Source organism: Chenopodium quinoa, unplaced genomic scaffold, assembly GCF_001683475.1.
Source record: "Chenopodium quinoa cultivar QQ74 unplaced genomic scaffold, ASM168347v1, whole genome shotgun sequence".
NCBI lineage: Eukaryota > Viridiplantae > Streptophyta > Magnoliopsida > Caryophyllales > Amaranthaceae > Chenopodium > Chenopodium quinoa.
The window spans coordinates 50,994-67,009 of NW_018745137.1; the positions used below are offsets into that span (position 1 = coordinate 50,994).

Here is a 16,016-nt window from a genome sequence, read left to right on the forward strand (position 1 = left end):
ATTAATTAAAGTGTATTTTTTCCTAAAAAAAATTCGTTGGTCAATTAAAAATTTATAGCCCATTAAAACATAGTCAGCCTTAATTAAAACAAATTCCCTATGCTATTATCTTAAATTTCCTAATTCTGTTACATAATTAATGGATATTTTTAGATAAGCATTTCTCATTCCAGAGAATAATGGATAAAATTGTATGATGTGGTATAATCAATTATCGATTCATTTCCTAAACAATCAACTAATTATGTTTGTCACAGTTAAATTTTCTTAATTATATTCACATTATTATACCTACAATCTCCTTAATGAATTCACATTATAATTTCTTTACTATTAATAAAAAGATTCATTCATTTTTGTAAACAAACTAGCCATCAACTAGTACCTCTGCCTATATATACACACACATTCATACAGCAATTTGCAAGCCTAGCACTTTCTTTAAATTGTTATTACTCCCTCAAATATTAGCAAAAGCCATATCTTGTAAACCTACCAATTTCCTTTTGCCATCGTTAAACAATGTACACACCATAATTTTACAAATAAATTTTGTGCTGAATTAATCCTCCATTAATTCTAGCATAACAAGCTACTAATTAAGATATTCCTTCAACCAACGTTTATGCAATGGCTAGCAAAAGCAAAATTAAACGCGGTAGTCGAGTGCCAATTCCTAGCCAAAAGCCGTTCGCTACAACCTTGACGTCTAACCTCAAGGAGACGTTTTTCCCGGATGATCCTTTTAGGAAATGGAAAAAACAGCCATTTCAAAGGAGATTACTTCTAGGATTACAATATTTTGTACCAATCTTCGAATGGGCGCCTCGTTATCAATTCAAGTTGTTCAAAGCGGATTTGATCGCCGGGATAACCATTGCTAGTCTTGCTATTCCTCAAGGAATTAGTTATGCTAATTTGGCTACTTTACCTCCTCTTATCGGCCTATGTAAGTTTTTTTTTTTTTTTTTTTTTTTTAAGCAATGTAAGTAGTTTTAGATACCAATACTTTATAGTTTTCTATACATGCGTTACAAATGTTACCGATGGTCTTACAACAACATATACGATTATACGTGGTACTTAATTTATCATTGACATCAGTTTTTGAGTAGCAGAGTTCATAATTTACATAACAAATAGATAAAATTAGAGTGATTTTTGATTAAATTAGTGACTGATTTTAGGGTAATTGGTTATTAATTACTGAATGTTCTATTGATAGAATCAAGGTGAATTTTTATTAAATTAGTGACGAATTTTAAGGTGATTGGTTATTAATTGGTGAATTGGATTTGTGGTTAGTTTATGTGGTTAGTTTATCAGTTTATGTGATTTGTAGTTAGAGAATTGCACTTGCATTTGAAAAGAATTATGATACTCCGTAATACGGAGTACATTTATATGACTTTTAATTATGCCAAAAAAAAAAGAAAAAAAAAAAAAACTCCGTATAAATATATATTTGCGTAAAGTAATTTTCTTAAGGGTAACTTGTTTATAGCAAATTTCATTATCCACATAGTCATAGAGATGACATGTTAGTAAGATAGAAGGTTTAATATACATATCTTTTTTATAAATGGTAAGGAGAAGGATCTTGTTTTGATTCTCGTTAAATTTTTATTTTTCTTTTAATTTTTTTTTTTTTTGGTATAGTATTTACATATATGGTTCTCGGAGGTTAGAAGGAAAGTTAACATATCCTCACCCTCAAGTGTCATAGTTATAGGACCTTATGACCTCATAATTACAAGGTGAATCCGTAACCAATTACACCAAGCCGTATTTGATAATAATTCATATATAATATCCATTGTATTGATCAAAGCCAATGGAGTCAAAATTACACTTTGTACACAACCTTATCTAACACTTATATATTGGTGCCACATAAGATATGACTCATCATATCTATTTTTACTATCTATTCAATAGTTTTACTATGACTATGATAATAGAAATGGTAGTAAATGAGGGAATGAAATTTAAGAAAATTAATAAATATTATTGAAATTAAGGTATATACTTTATATCAATCACTAAAAATTTGGAAATATATCTAATAATTTATTGTCATTTTATTGTGTCGTCATATTCACTTTATCTTATTTTTGCTCAACTTAAATTATTTTATTATATGGTCATGTTCACTTTATCTTATTTTTGCTCAACTTAAATTATTTTATTATATGGTCATGTTCACTTTATCTTATTTTTGCTCAACTTAAATTATAGAAAACGAAGGTCATTCATATGATATTATTGTGCTTATTAGTTATTACCATTACTAATTGATTTGAAAATTGAAATACATATATAAAAAGTACTTACTAGGTTCATACTATCCAAATTCCAAACCAATAATAACAAATTATTCCTTTATTTTTAATTGAAAAACAACACAAGGGTTAAGGGTGCACATATTATATTCACCTAACTCATATTTATTTTAGTTGAAAATAAAATAGATAGTCTTTATATATTTTTGAGTTGATAAGGTATTTATTTTGGAAATGTAGACTCAAGTTTGGTACCACCATTGGTATACGCAATGATGGGGAGTTCAAGAGATTTAGCAATAGGCACAGTCGCAGTTGCATCTCTTTTGTATACTGATATCTTGGGTAAGGTCGTCAGTCCCACCGATAATCCTAGAGAATATTTACATTTGGCTTTCACGGCTACTTTCTTTACTGGTGTTATTCAAGTTTTTCTTGGCCTCCTCAGGTAATTACTTCAATCTTAAAACACAATCACGTAAAATTGTGTTAAATTTGTCTTGAATATTACTTTTTAAATATGCAATTTTTATACTAGGACATTTTGTCATTCGGAAATTGAGGTATTTTAATTACAAAATTACATTGAAATTCGTGTAGATATCAAATGGGACAAACATTAAAAAACAAAGAATATTTCAAATTAGCTTACCTCTATAAATGACATGGAAACTCCTTCCTATACAATATACTAATTCCATTAAATGTTATGTGCAACTTTGGCGTATTATTTATGCGATATAAAATATTTTAAAGTTGCACTTAACATTTAATGAGGTAGTACATGTTTATTATTACTAGAATTTATATATTGTTTGTACATTATACCCAAAACTTCGACCCTTTTAGCCTAATTTTAATCCTAAAATGATCGACTCATATGCATCAAAATACCCACCAACTTACAATTATATTTGTGCAAAATTAGCTTCTCATATAAACTTTTGTTTTTTCATGTACTTTTAATACTTTATCTCTCTACTTTTTTACAAAACCCATATGAATTTATCTTTCCAATATGTTTTTATTCTTTTTATTTAAGTTTCTTAATAATCGCGAAATCAACCCAAAAGGGTTGAAGTTTTGGGGACGGAGGGAGTACAATTTTAAGTTTATACTTCATACTCCATCTGTCCCTTTATTACATGCCTTTATTTATTTTTTTTTGGGGTGACCAAAATTAAGTGTCTGCTTCTATTTATAGGTTATACTCTCTCCGTCCTTTAATACAATGCCTCTTTCGAGCATTTATTACTCACATAATAAAGAGAAAGAAGCATTGTATTAAAGGACGGAGGGAATACTCTTTTACAATATTATTCTCTTTTCGATGATTTGTTACCCTTTTTCTTTTTCTTTTTTTGTACTTTAACATCAATTCTCAATACTTTCATTCTCCTAATTCCCAATTACTTTTTTTTTTCTCTTTATCTCTCTCTAACCCCACATCCATATTTATACTCCCAATTATTAGTTTTAAGGAATCTTTAACTTTCTTAATTCCCGTGCAAAATGAGAAATATGCATGTAATAAAGGAACGGAGGGAGTATTATTTTAAGGGTTATGCTATATGTAGTCCTAAGGGCTATATATAAGCATTAAATATACTTTTGGAAATTGTATAAAATTAGAAATTCATGATAAAAACACGCGTAAATAAGTGTAATTAGTGTTTATATTTTTATGATTTCTTAACTTTTTATTAATCATGACAAAAACACACGTAAATCAGTGAAATGGTACTTTGATTTTTATATCTTTTATAATTAGAAATTTATGGTATGATGAACAATAAATTTTGCCTCATATTCTTTCTTTTTTGTGGTCCTTCATGATTTTTTTGGCGACTATGATATTATTAATAAAGCTATAAAAATGTAGTACGAGTAATATCATAATATAAAAACAAAAATGAACTAACATTGACAAAAATTTGTATGTACAGACTGGGATTTATTGTGGACCTACTGTCGCACGCCACCATATTAGGGTTCATGGGAGGAGTTGCAACAACTGTTAGTTTTCAACAGCTTAAAGGAATTTTGGGATTAAGACACTTCACTCACAAATCCGATCTTATTTCAGTTCTAAAGGCTATTTTTTCCCAAACTCATGAGGTATTTTCTTAGCACAAAATATCAAACTTTCATGTAAAATAAATTTATGTGTAACAGTTGTTAAATTAATAAAAAAGAAATACAACATATCCAATTTCACATGTATATATATTACTTTGTATATTATATGAAGTCTTCCAATCATTTCACCTCAAATATTCATGTCAAATTCTCAACACTTAAAATACTTTATTTTTAGATCAAATATATGGAATTTTTTCACAAAATAGTCTAATTAGACACTTAGACACGTAAAAATCAATGTTGGATTGAGTACTCCCAAGTAACATATTATATGTCTTTCTAATTATTAAGTTTTTTTTGTAAGATTTGCAAACATAATAATAGTAGATAGTATTGTAATTTTGTAAGTAATTAATAGACAATTTTAACCTAAAAAAAAAAGAAGAGAGAAAATTGTGAAAAAGGACGTTTTAAATTGCATTTTGTTTGTATGGGGTACTTGAGTGACCTTCCGTGGTGGTCAATGTTGGAGCTCCGGCGTTGAGTATCACGTGTTAGTCACGTGACTTTTTTTTTTTAAACAAAAAAATCCCCAAATTTCCCTCCTTTCCCGACCTAACTCTTTCATTGGTTAGGTCAGGAAAGGAGGGAAATTTGGGTTTTTTTTTTTAAAAAAAAAAAAGTCACGTGACTAACACGTGATAGTCAACGTCGGAGCTCCGGCATTGACCACCACGTAAGGTCGCAAGCTTGCCCAAGTACCCCATATAAACAAAATGCAACTTAAAAGGTCCTTTTTCACTTAAAAGATCTTGTTTTCAAAAAGTCGACCAATTAAAAGGTCCTTTTTTACAATTTTCCAAGAATTATTTTACATTAAAAAGTAACATATCACCATTTATCACTTGCATGACTAAGAATTACTAATTTAATTCAAGAGCTAACCAAATATTTGACATATTTAATATAGCTAATCCGTAATAGTATTAATTAATTTTGATCTTTTATTTGTTGTTACAGTGGAAATGGCAACCGGCGATTCTGGGTTGTAGCTTTCTGTTTTACATGTTGTTGGCAAAGTTCTACGTGAGTATTCATGTCCTCTTAAGTATAATAATATGTAATTATAAATTCAATTTATTTAAGTTTCAGGTTTATAATTTGTTAATAAGTAGCTAATATGCTCCCTCAAAAATATATACGTAAATATGGCATAGTCTTTCTAAATAACACACCACAAAATAGCTGGTTCCTACCGGCGCCTGTACGGTGCAATGTACAGTCGTTTTGTAGGAAAGAACATGATATATAAAAGTAATGAACATATAGTTATAGTGAAATGAACATATTATTAAAATGTAATGAACATATACCTAAAGTAAAAATAACATACTACGGAGTATTAAAATGTAATGAACATATACCTAGAGTGAAAAGAACATACTTGCACCAAAAAAATAAATAAAAAGAACATATGTTTATGTTCTTTGATCGGTCAGTGTAATGTACTTTATTTGCAACATAATGATCATTGCTTAATGTAAAATGTTTATTAAATTTTGTCTTCAAATTAGGGTGGTTATATATAGATAAAGTTTATTACATAATATTATCATATTCTTTATTAATACTGCAGATGTTCTTTAGATATGAAAAAAATATATAAAATTGGATGTTCGTTACAAAACAACTATATGTCTTTACAAAATAACTGTATGCTCTTTACAAAATAGTTACATGTTCTTTTTGCATTTTTTGGCTGTACCGAGCAAGGTATAGCCACCTGCACCTTAAAATTTTCACACACCACAATGATAAAAGAAGAGAATTAAAAATTTTACAAGGCTCGTATTACTCCTGAATAGCCTATTGCCTTATAGTTTTGGAATTAAACCTCCATGTCTCCATGGGTCTTATGAAGTGGACTCTCTTATTGACGGTATAGAGCTGAGTCAGGTTCACAATTTTATGAGAGGGACAGTGCTTAAGAAATCAAAAGAAATCAAAGTCATCAATATATTACTTTGATCAAACTTATATTGACCCAATTAGGCTTCCAATTTTCAAGAAATAGGTACCTTCTTACAGGGTCATTTTGTTCGTAAAAATATACTTTGTAGTTATGTACTCCCTCTATTCCCTTTTTTTGCACCTTGGGCCTACTTTAGAATTTTGTGAGTCACATGGTGCAATGAATTGGAAATGGGAACAGAGGGAGTATGTTATACCATTTCAAAGTGATAATGTCATTTGTTTATTTGAAGATTTTTAGATATGTAAAATTATTTGAATTGAGAGAATGATTGACCAAAACTTAACATACGAGGTACCTATAGGGCTGTAGCTAAATTTGAACTTTCACGAGTATAGATATACTCGTATGTGTAATATGCTAAAGTGCTAAACTAAAGTTATCGATATCAATTCTTTATTCCGTATGCAGAGTAAGAGAAAACCGATTTTCTTTTGGACAAGTGCAATGGCTCCCCTCACATCTGTTATTCTAGGAAGCTTGCTTGTCTACCTCACCCATGCCGACAATCATGGTGTCCAAGTGGTACGTAAGCACATATGTTCTACATAATACATGTTCATATGGTGTTTTAACTTCACACAAATTTTTTTGTACTGTTAGATTGGACATTTGAAGAAAGGACTGAACCCGCCATCATTTAAGTATTTGGCATTCGGATCACCCTTCCTTGGCAGTGCAATTAAGACGGGAGCCATCACTGGAATCATAGCATTGGCTGTAAGTTTGATTAACTAGTCATCTGAACACTATCATTAATATGATTAGTATGCAGGTGTAAATGCATAATGCAGTAATATTCTAATTAGTCAAATGAGAAACATTGGATTTATTTGATTTTATAGTATAATTGCATGAATGCTGTCCAGGAATCAAACGTGCTTAATCCTATTCGTGCATTACATTGATCATTATCGTTTTATAACCAATAAGTACAAGTGCAAGTACAACTTCAGTACATTTAAACACTTTTTATTGATCTTAGTAAAAAAAAAAAAAAAAAAAAAAAAAAAAAAAGATATGTATGTCAAAAATACCAGTGAATCAGTATAAATCAATCAACTAGTAACAATCGATCAGGTGATCAGCTCAAGAGAACATGGCTTATATCATATGACCCTTACAATTGTAACAATATAGGAAGGTGTAGCAGTCGGACGAAGCTTTGCATTGGTTAAGAACTATCACATTGATGGAAACAAAGAGATGCTCGCGTTTGGGCTAATGAACATTGTTGGCTCATGTACTTCTTGCTATCTCACTTCAGGTATGCCTACGTTTTTACTATTGGATTTTATAACTTTCCTTACATGTCGTCCCTAAAATTTAATCGTTGTAACTTACAGGAATATTTTCAAGATCAGCAGTGAATTTTAATGCAGGATGTCAAACAGTGGTGTCAAACATAATAATGTCAATAGCAATGATCATAACATTGTTGTTCCTAATACCGTTTTTTAGTTTTACCCCGCTTGTGGTTCTTTCGTCTATTATAATCAATGCCATGCTTGGCCTCATCAAATACGAAGAAGTCTATCATCTATGGAAGGTTGACAAATTCGACTTTATCATCTGCATAAGTTCCTACCTTGGTGTCGTCTTTGGCAGTGTGGAGAATGGCTTGATTACCGCGGTATGTTATGCAAGAACAAATTTGAATCCCCCCAAAAAAAACCAGGCTAATGTGACATACTGATATGTATTGCAGACCAATGGTGTATAAAATATAGCTACTCTGTATTCTGGTTTTTCAAGTGCTCTAAAAAAATCTTATATTGTTTATGTGCAGTTTTGCCTATCCGTAGTGAGACTTCTGTTAGTAGCGGCAAGGCCTAAGACCGTGATGCTAGGAAACATACCAGACACCGTGTCCTACAGAAACATCCGACACTATGAATTTGCCCAGAGAGTTCCTGGGATTCTCATCCTACAGATTGATGGTCCAATCAACTTCGCTTGCACTAATTACTTAAGAGAAAGGTACGCGTATTACGTGGTTAGTACTAGCTCCCTTTATCCAAAACTAATAGCGATATCTTAAAATAAAACGTGCAGTTTAATCTGGACGAAGGTAGTATTAAACTTACTGTAAAGCTGCTTATTTAAGCTCAAGATTAATTCTTCACATTCTAAATTATTGCAGAATCATAAGATGGGTTGATGAAGAAGAAGATAGAATAAAAAATTGCAGAGGACAAAGTCTGCAGTATGTTATACTTGATCTAGGAGGTAAAGTTACACGAAGTACATCATTTCAATCAGCTGGTTTAATTTTTCGAATATTTAAATGACTTTATTTGTTATCGCAATCAAATTCAACCAATCCATACAATTACTCTGATGAAGTTTAAAAAGTAAAACATATTTATAGCAACTAGACATTTCTTTGCAGCTGTCGGTAGCATTGATACCTGTGGGATCAGCTTGTTAGAAGAAGTAACAAAACTAATTGAAAGAAAGAGTTTAAAGGTACAAATTTAGCCTTAAAATTCACACTTCTCTTTTTATTTTTTCTAGACTGTATTTACTTAGTTTTACTTCTGCTACTGCAGCTGATATTAGCAAACCCAGGAAGTGAGGTATTCAAGAAAATGCATCTTTCCAGGTCTACTGAAATCTTCGGCAGGAGCACATACATTCAACAGTGGCTGAGGCAGTCGAAGCATGCACATTCATGATGCAAGCGAGTGAATCCATGTCCACAACCACACAGTCTGAAAATAATGATCCATCAGATCAGGTTTAGTTCAAGGGAATCCTTTCTCAGCCACCACAATTCTTGCTTGGAAGAGCACTGAGTATCAAGAGTTCAAGGCTATCAACGATGGTAATCGATCTTGCAGGATATGTAACAAAGCTAGAAAGTCATTGCAAGATACACATTTTGTACACCGTGTGTAATCCTAGATTCCTAGTGAGTAAAAGAGTAGGGGGTTCTTGTTTCAAACTATGAAATGCCAATGGAATGGCATTTTGAAAGATCTGATTCTTCTTGGCTAGAACCAATATCACATGCATTTTTTTAAAAAACACACTACATATTAATACTAAAGCAAAATTAAATGTGCAACCGCTTCTGCAGCGACTTGATGAGCACGATGAACACGGTGACAGTATGCCTTATGAACATTGCAATACTGAAAAGATTCTCCAAGTCGTTTAATCTTGGGAATGAGCCAAAGGATAATCAATGTTTCCATGCCCATCTCCACGAAGAAGGGTAATAAGATTATAAAAATCCGTAGACTGTGATGGAATGCAATCCATGATCCCAAGCCCATTGAAGGCCATACATGCAAGCCATCGCCTCTGCATGTAAGGCTGACGTGCAAACCCCGAAGTTACTACCGCCAATGATTCGATCATCCAACAGATCATCATTATCTAAGACCCAGCCCATCCCCGCCTGAGCCATCTACCTGTAATGACTGTAAAGCAGAGCCTTGGCTGAGTAAACCAATATGAGCTATATGAAACCTGGGAGGGTGAGAAGCACCACCAACAGCCACCTCCGCAGAGAAGATACTTCCAGAAGCTTCTGGCGTAACATGAACTGTATGTGAATCCATAACCTCCTCAAACTGTGAAGAAAAGGGTCGTATTGTAGTGGATTCCGTAAAGATTCTAGAGTTCCGACATAACCAAAAACTCCATAGTGTACCCACGAAATACATAAGCGAGTACTAGAAGGGTCATCCTGACTAATAAAAAGTCGGATATAATCTTGGATCCAATTTGAGAGAGAAAGGTCTCCATTAATTTCTGAGCACATGCCCAAGCATACACCCCTCCAAACTGTTCGTGCGCTAACGCACATTCTGAATACATGTTGAAAATCCTCTGAGCTACAAGCAACGAATTCCCAAGCCGCCCGTACCACGAGGGAGATGCATAGTGTCCTTGTTAACCCAATGCATACCCTTAGCATCAAAATGGGCACAGAAGAAGCGCATGAGTAAGGAATCAATTTTCCCTATTACCGAGATGGGAAGCTCATAGCAAGCAAGAACATGTGACGCCATAGCAACCAAAATAGAGTTAATAAAAAATTAACTTTTGAGATTGAGAAAGCCGTATAGCATTTAAGCAATTAATTCTTCCGATAATTTGTCGATAAGAAATTGGAAGTGGTCCCTCTTTTTGCCGATGAAATCAATCGGAGCTCCCAAAAGGTGATCGAACATCTGAACTAGCTTCATTTGGAATATAGATTTGAAGCTCTCTTGGATAGGAGGAAAGTCATTTGGGATAAACTAAATCAAGGACTTTGAAAGGTTAAGTTCCTCCCCCGAAATCCTAGTAAACCGTTGAATGATCTGCATAATATTAGTACAGGAAAGAGTAGTTGCCCGGAAAAATATTAGAGCATCATCCGCAAAGAATAGATGTGAGATAGATGGGACTTGTTCTAGACAATGTGATTCCTTGAAACAACTTCAGATCTTGCCCAAGGTGTAGCATACGGGAGAATATACCCGTGCAGAAAAGGAAAAGGTACGGAGAGAGAGGATCCCCTTGGCGAAGACCATATTATGGTTTAAAGGCAGCCGAGGTAGTACCATTGACAAGGGATTTATAAGAAACCATCGATAGACATTGCTGAATCATCTGTAACCATCTATCTGGAAATCCATAGGCTCTTAAGATTCGCAAAAGAAAGCTCCAGTGAATTCTGTCATAGGCTTTGCTCATATCGATTTTAAGCGCAATCAGCCAATTAGTCCCTGAAGTAGAGCAATTTATTTTTTCCATTAATTCATGGCTCAACAAGATGTTATCAGTCATAACACGACCTTGAACAAAGGCATGCTGATAATCCAATATAAGAAGAGGAAGATACTGGCGTATTCTGACCACCAAGCATTTGGAAGCACACTTGTAAATAGTATTACAAAGGCTAATTGGTCGTAAATGGCCCATCTCTGTTGGAGTACTAATTTTAGGAATCATGACTAAGAGAGATTGGTTCCATTCTTTCAGGAGGAACCCTGTTTGAAAGAAACTTTGAATGCCTGAAGCAACCGACTCTCCCACGACGTCCCAATGAATTTTGAAAAATTCAACAATAATTCCATCCGGGGCCGGAGATTTACAGTTTCCCAAGGCAAACATGGCATTTTGAATTTCCGAAGCAGAGAAGGGACGGTCCAAATTATTGAGCTGCAAGGGCGTGAAACAAGGAATATCTAATTCCCATAGAACCATATCAATTTTCGGGTCATACGGAGGCATTGCATCACTCTTAAAGGTTTTATTTAGCGATTTCACAATAACTCGCTGAACGTCCGTGTGGCCATGTTGGATGACACCCTGATCATCAAGTAAAGAACAAATCTCATTTTTCATGTGGCGGCTTTTAACCTTCGAAAACAGGAGTTTAGAAGGGCAATCCCCTTTAAGAATCCAATTTTTCTTGCAATGTTGTCGCCAAAATTGAAGTTGCAACAAGATATTCTCTTTTGAAGTCACAATATTAGCCATATAGAGAGAGGCATCTGTAACCGATTGAATTGACTCACCCTCATTAGAAAGCTCTGAAGAGAAAATTTTCCAATCCACCCATGAAAATTTCTTATTGTTGAAACACCACTTCCGAACCAAATACTTAACATGTTCTAAATTCTTAGAGAGGCTGAACATAGGAGATCGAGCCAGAAAAGCTTCTCTACCAAGTATTACAGACAAAGTCATGATTTTATCGTAATGATGACACCAGTTATCCAACTGATAAGGGCGGTTTGACTACCGTTGAACGGGTGAGTCGTCAAAGAAAATAGTAGCATGGTCATAAATAAGGATCGGTTGATTGAATAACCGACTATCCGGATAATTATGAAACCAATCAGAGATCATATACGCGCGATCTAAACGCTGAAAAATGAGTTGATCTTCATCCCTATTATTTTTCCAAGTATACAGAGGCCCTTTAAAGGGTGTAGCCAGTAAACTAGATTTAAGTTTGAAATCAATAAAGGAATCCCACCCTTTTATGACATTTGACCCATCCAATCTATCGTAGTGATGCTCTATTTGATTAATATCACCAATAATCAAACAATTAGGAGCTATAGAAAGTAAATCAAGGATCAAACCCCGCACTTGAGGTCTATCTTCAAGAACAGGAGCATCGTAAACAAACATCACACATTTACTAATTTATTACTGATTTTTATATTACAAAGTACAACATTTGTACAAACAAAAACGCAAGAAAATTCATCCGAGCCAAACCCAAAAACTACTAGACCTCCGCTAGTACCAACCGAGTCAACCCCAAAAATGAAGTAGGATTAAAAAAAAACTAAGCAAGCTAGTCACAACTGAAACAGAAACTTTGGACTCACACAGAAATAAAAAATTAGGAGCAAAAGAGTTTAATAACCAAAACACATAGGGGAGCTTAGGAGTAGTCTGATCGTTTAGTCCCCGACAATTCCACGATGTTATCTTCATAAAACCTTAGGGAGCTGTGAAGGGCCAGCCGCCAAACCAGTGGTGCCCGAGAACCAGGAACACATACTCGGTGAGGTAGCACTAATACCATAAATGAGATTTTGAGAAGAAAGCTCATCCTTCGAAACCTTAACAATCTTATGAGAAGAAGATGCACTGCTAGAGTATCCTGCCTTCTGCTTATTCCTAAGGAAAACCTTAAGACCAGGAGGTTTGCAAGTCAAGTAAGAAGAACAACCTTAGACCCCCAAGTGAGCAGCTTTTGAGACATTCGAGCTACACTTGCAGTGAGATACCCTATGCGGACCAAAAACAGGCATGATGAAGCCATCTTTGCCTTGAAAATTCAAGGTATGAATTTTGCGACGTTTTTTAGACCAAGTGGAACCATAGTAACCAAAGTAAGGCACCTGATCATAAGACCTGCACCGATGAAAAGGGAGTGAACGACTCCGTTAAGGCGACCAAACCTCTGTACTTGATGGCAAAGGACTGACATTCTCAGCATTGTAAATTGATAGCAGGAGCAGCAATGTCGTGCTGTACAGAAGGAGAATCAGGGGAGTTAGAAGTAGAAAATTAGAGATGGCATCCGAAATATAGCTCCCCTCCAAGGCTGCTTTCATGCGAAAGGCCCCTGCAAGATTAATCCTTGACCGAATTTCAGTAAACGGAGCATAAGGATCGCTAGTTGGAATAGCAGGTCGTTTTTGAGCCCACATTGCTTCAGCACGGTTTTCTTTAATAAACCGCATTGAGAACGGGTTGTGATATGACTCCGGAGTAAAAGGGTCTATCTCAGAGGATGTGATACTATCAGTCCCCTGTTCAGAAGCAGAGCCATAAACCGAAGCATCTGACGAAGAAGTGGCAGCTGCATTAATAGGGTGAGACATGTATCCATTCTGATACACCCCATTAATTGGTATAAACTCAGGTTCCACATTATCATCATTATCCCCATTCGGCTTAGGTAAATTAGCATGACCAATAGGTTGATTATTGCCCCCTGATCCGGACGAATCAGAGTCAGAATTTTCTGGTTCATTCCCTCCCTCCGAATCCGAATTACCTTCATCATGTTGATCATTATTCTCAGGAGGTTCCTGGTCATCATATTCTCATGATTACCATCATTATCATCTGAATTTTCATCATCATTATCCATATCATTATTATCCCCATCCCCATTATCATTGTCATTACCAGAGCTAATATCATCGTACTCAAAATCTTGTGCTAAGACAAGAAGATTAACTCTTGTATTACGATATGTGAAAACATCCCGAGTAGCCTCAACCATATTGGTGTATAATGGTCTATTGTTTGGATTATATAGCACCGTCAACCCTTGCGCCTCAAAAGCTTCCATATGCGAATGAATCCTTCCGGCAGCCACATAATCCGAACAATGACAAAATTCTTTAAAATGACCCACCATATTACATTTTTTACAGTACATAAACACACCTTCGTAACGAAAATAAATCCAAATATGCTCAAATTCATCCGGAAAAAAACACCCATGGATCAAAGGTTTAGAAAGATCGACTAAAACTTGTCCCCAAAATTTTGGCTTAGTAGGAAGGCCATCACCATCATATTCGACAGTTTCAACTACCCCCACAAGTTTTAGAGTTTCAACAGCCCACTCTGGGTCGAGGAGCCCAAATGGAAGCCCATACACATGAATCCAAAGTCTAAGCTAGTCATGTCAAAAATGACATTGGCAGGAACGGTATACCTATTACATCTACGAACATTTCAATTATGTCCATCCATAACGAAAGTGTGTTGCCCAAGTAAAGCTACTACGTCCTCCACATTTGAGCATGCAAAAACATAGTAAAAACCAGTACGATGAACAATAATATTACCTCGTGATAGCCATTGAGAATTGACCATCTGTTGAACGGTCGCACAATATGGAGGAGTGGGACCAAAGAACCGCCCAACGACCGCTTTGTTCCGATCAATATTCGAAATATAATTCTCCAAAGGTTGATTTAAATAAACCCCGGATTGGTACACGGTCCAGCGGTTGACATGCGCCATAACAAAAATGATAGCAAAGGACAAGGTATTAAAGAAGAGAAGAGTTAAAGAGCAGGGGTAAGAACAGAGGAGTTGAGAGTATTAAATTTTGAGTTACAGAATGAGAAAAGAAGAAAGAGGAGTTGAAAATTGGTAAAACCAAATTACATTCCCCTAAAATTACTGGAGACACTAAGCTTGCTCTAGACCTTGCAAGGAATCCATGTGTTGGGCCAAGGAGAACAAAGAAGTGGCCAAGCTTGAGAAGTGGGGCTGAAGAACAAAGCCTTGAGCGCAAAGTAAACTTCCCACAAAGAGTAAAAGAATTAAAAAAAAAAAAAAAAAAAAAAACTCTAAAAAATGGATTGAGTAGTAGAAAAAGGCCCCTAACATCGAATATCAATAAGACAGATGCAAAGGAAACCTTATAAAGAAAGAATTAGAAGAAATGGAAGGAAAAACCAAGAACAACAGATAAACCCTAAAAACCTAGGAACCGACTTTGGTAATTGTTGAGAGAAAAGGACCTACTTGCTTGTTTTTCAATGTCTAGGAAAAGTTGTAATTTCTAAATTAGTAGCGGTAAAGATGAATAATGAGGAGCAAGAGAGTTCAACAATCATATACGAGTACAGAGGAAGTAATTTTTTGTCATTCTTATATTAGTACAGGTAGTGTTGTTAATCAGTCGTGAATTGCTTGAGACTCATCTTGGTCAAAGCTTAGAGATCTTAATGAGCTAAGCCTTAATCAGTCGTGTCTGCTCGTGAACTGCTTGAGATTCATCTTGGTCAAAGCTTAGAGATCTTAATGAGCCAAGCCTAAGCTATCCTTGGCTCGACTCAAAAGCTTATGAACAAGCTTTTTTTTTTGTATACTAGTTTACGTTCTCCCTCAGTTGCTGAATGTTGGAGATTTCATTCATAGTTTTTGTTGTTGAAGAACCAACAAAAGATGGAGAGAAAATAATCTTACATCGAAAGATAAGAGCAAGTGAAAAAATACGTAATGTAAGTTATAAAAGTAAAATTTGAGCCTTGTTGATCTTGGGTTTGACACGCGTTGATCTTGGCTCAAGCCAAGCCTACCTAAGCTTAGTCTTGGCTAGGCTCATTAACACCCCAAGTACAGGT

At 34.7% G+C, this 16,016-nt stretch overlaps 1 pseudogene; it reads left to right on the top strand.

The window, feature by feature from the left end:
• The first annotated feature begins 630 nt into the window (after window positions 1-630).
• On the top strand, window positions 631-9,323 carry LOC110710106 (annotated as a pseudogene).
• Window positions 9,324-16,016: the final 6,693 nt, after the last annotated feature.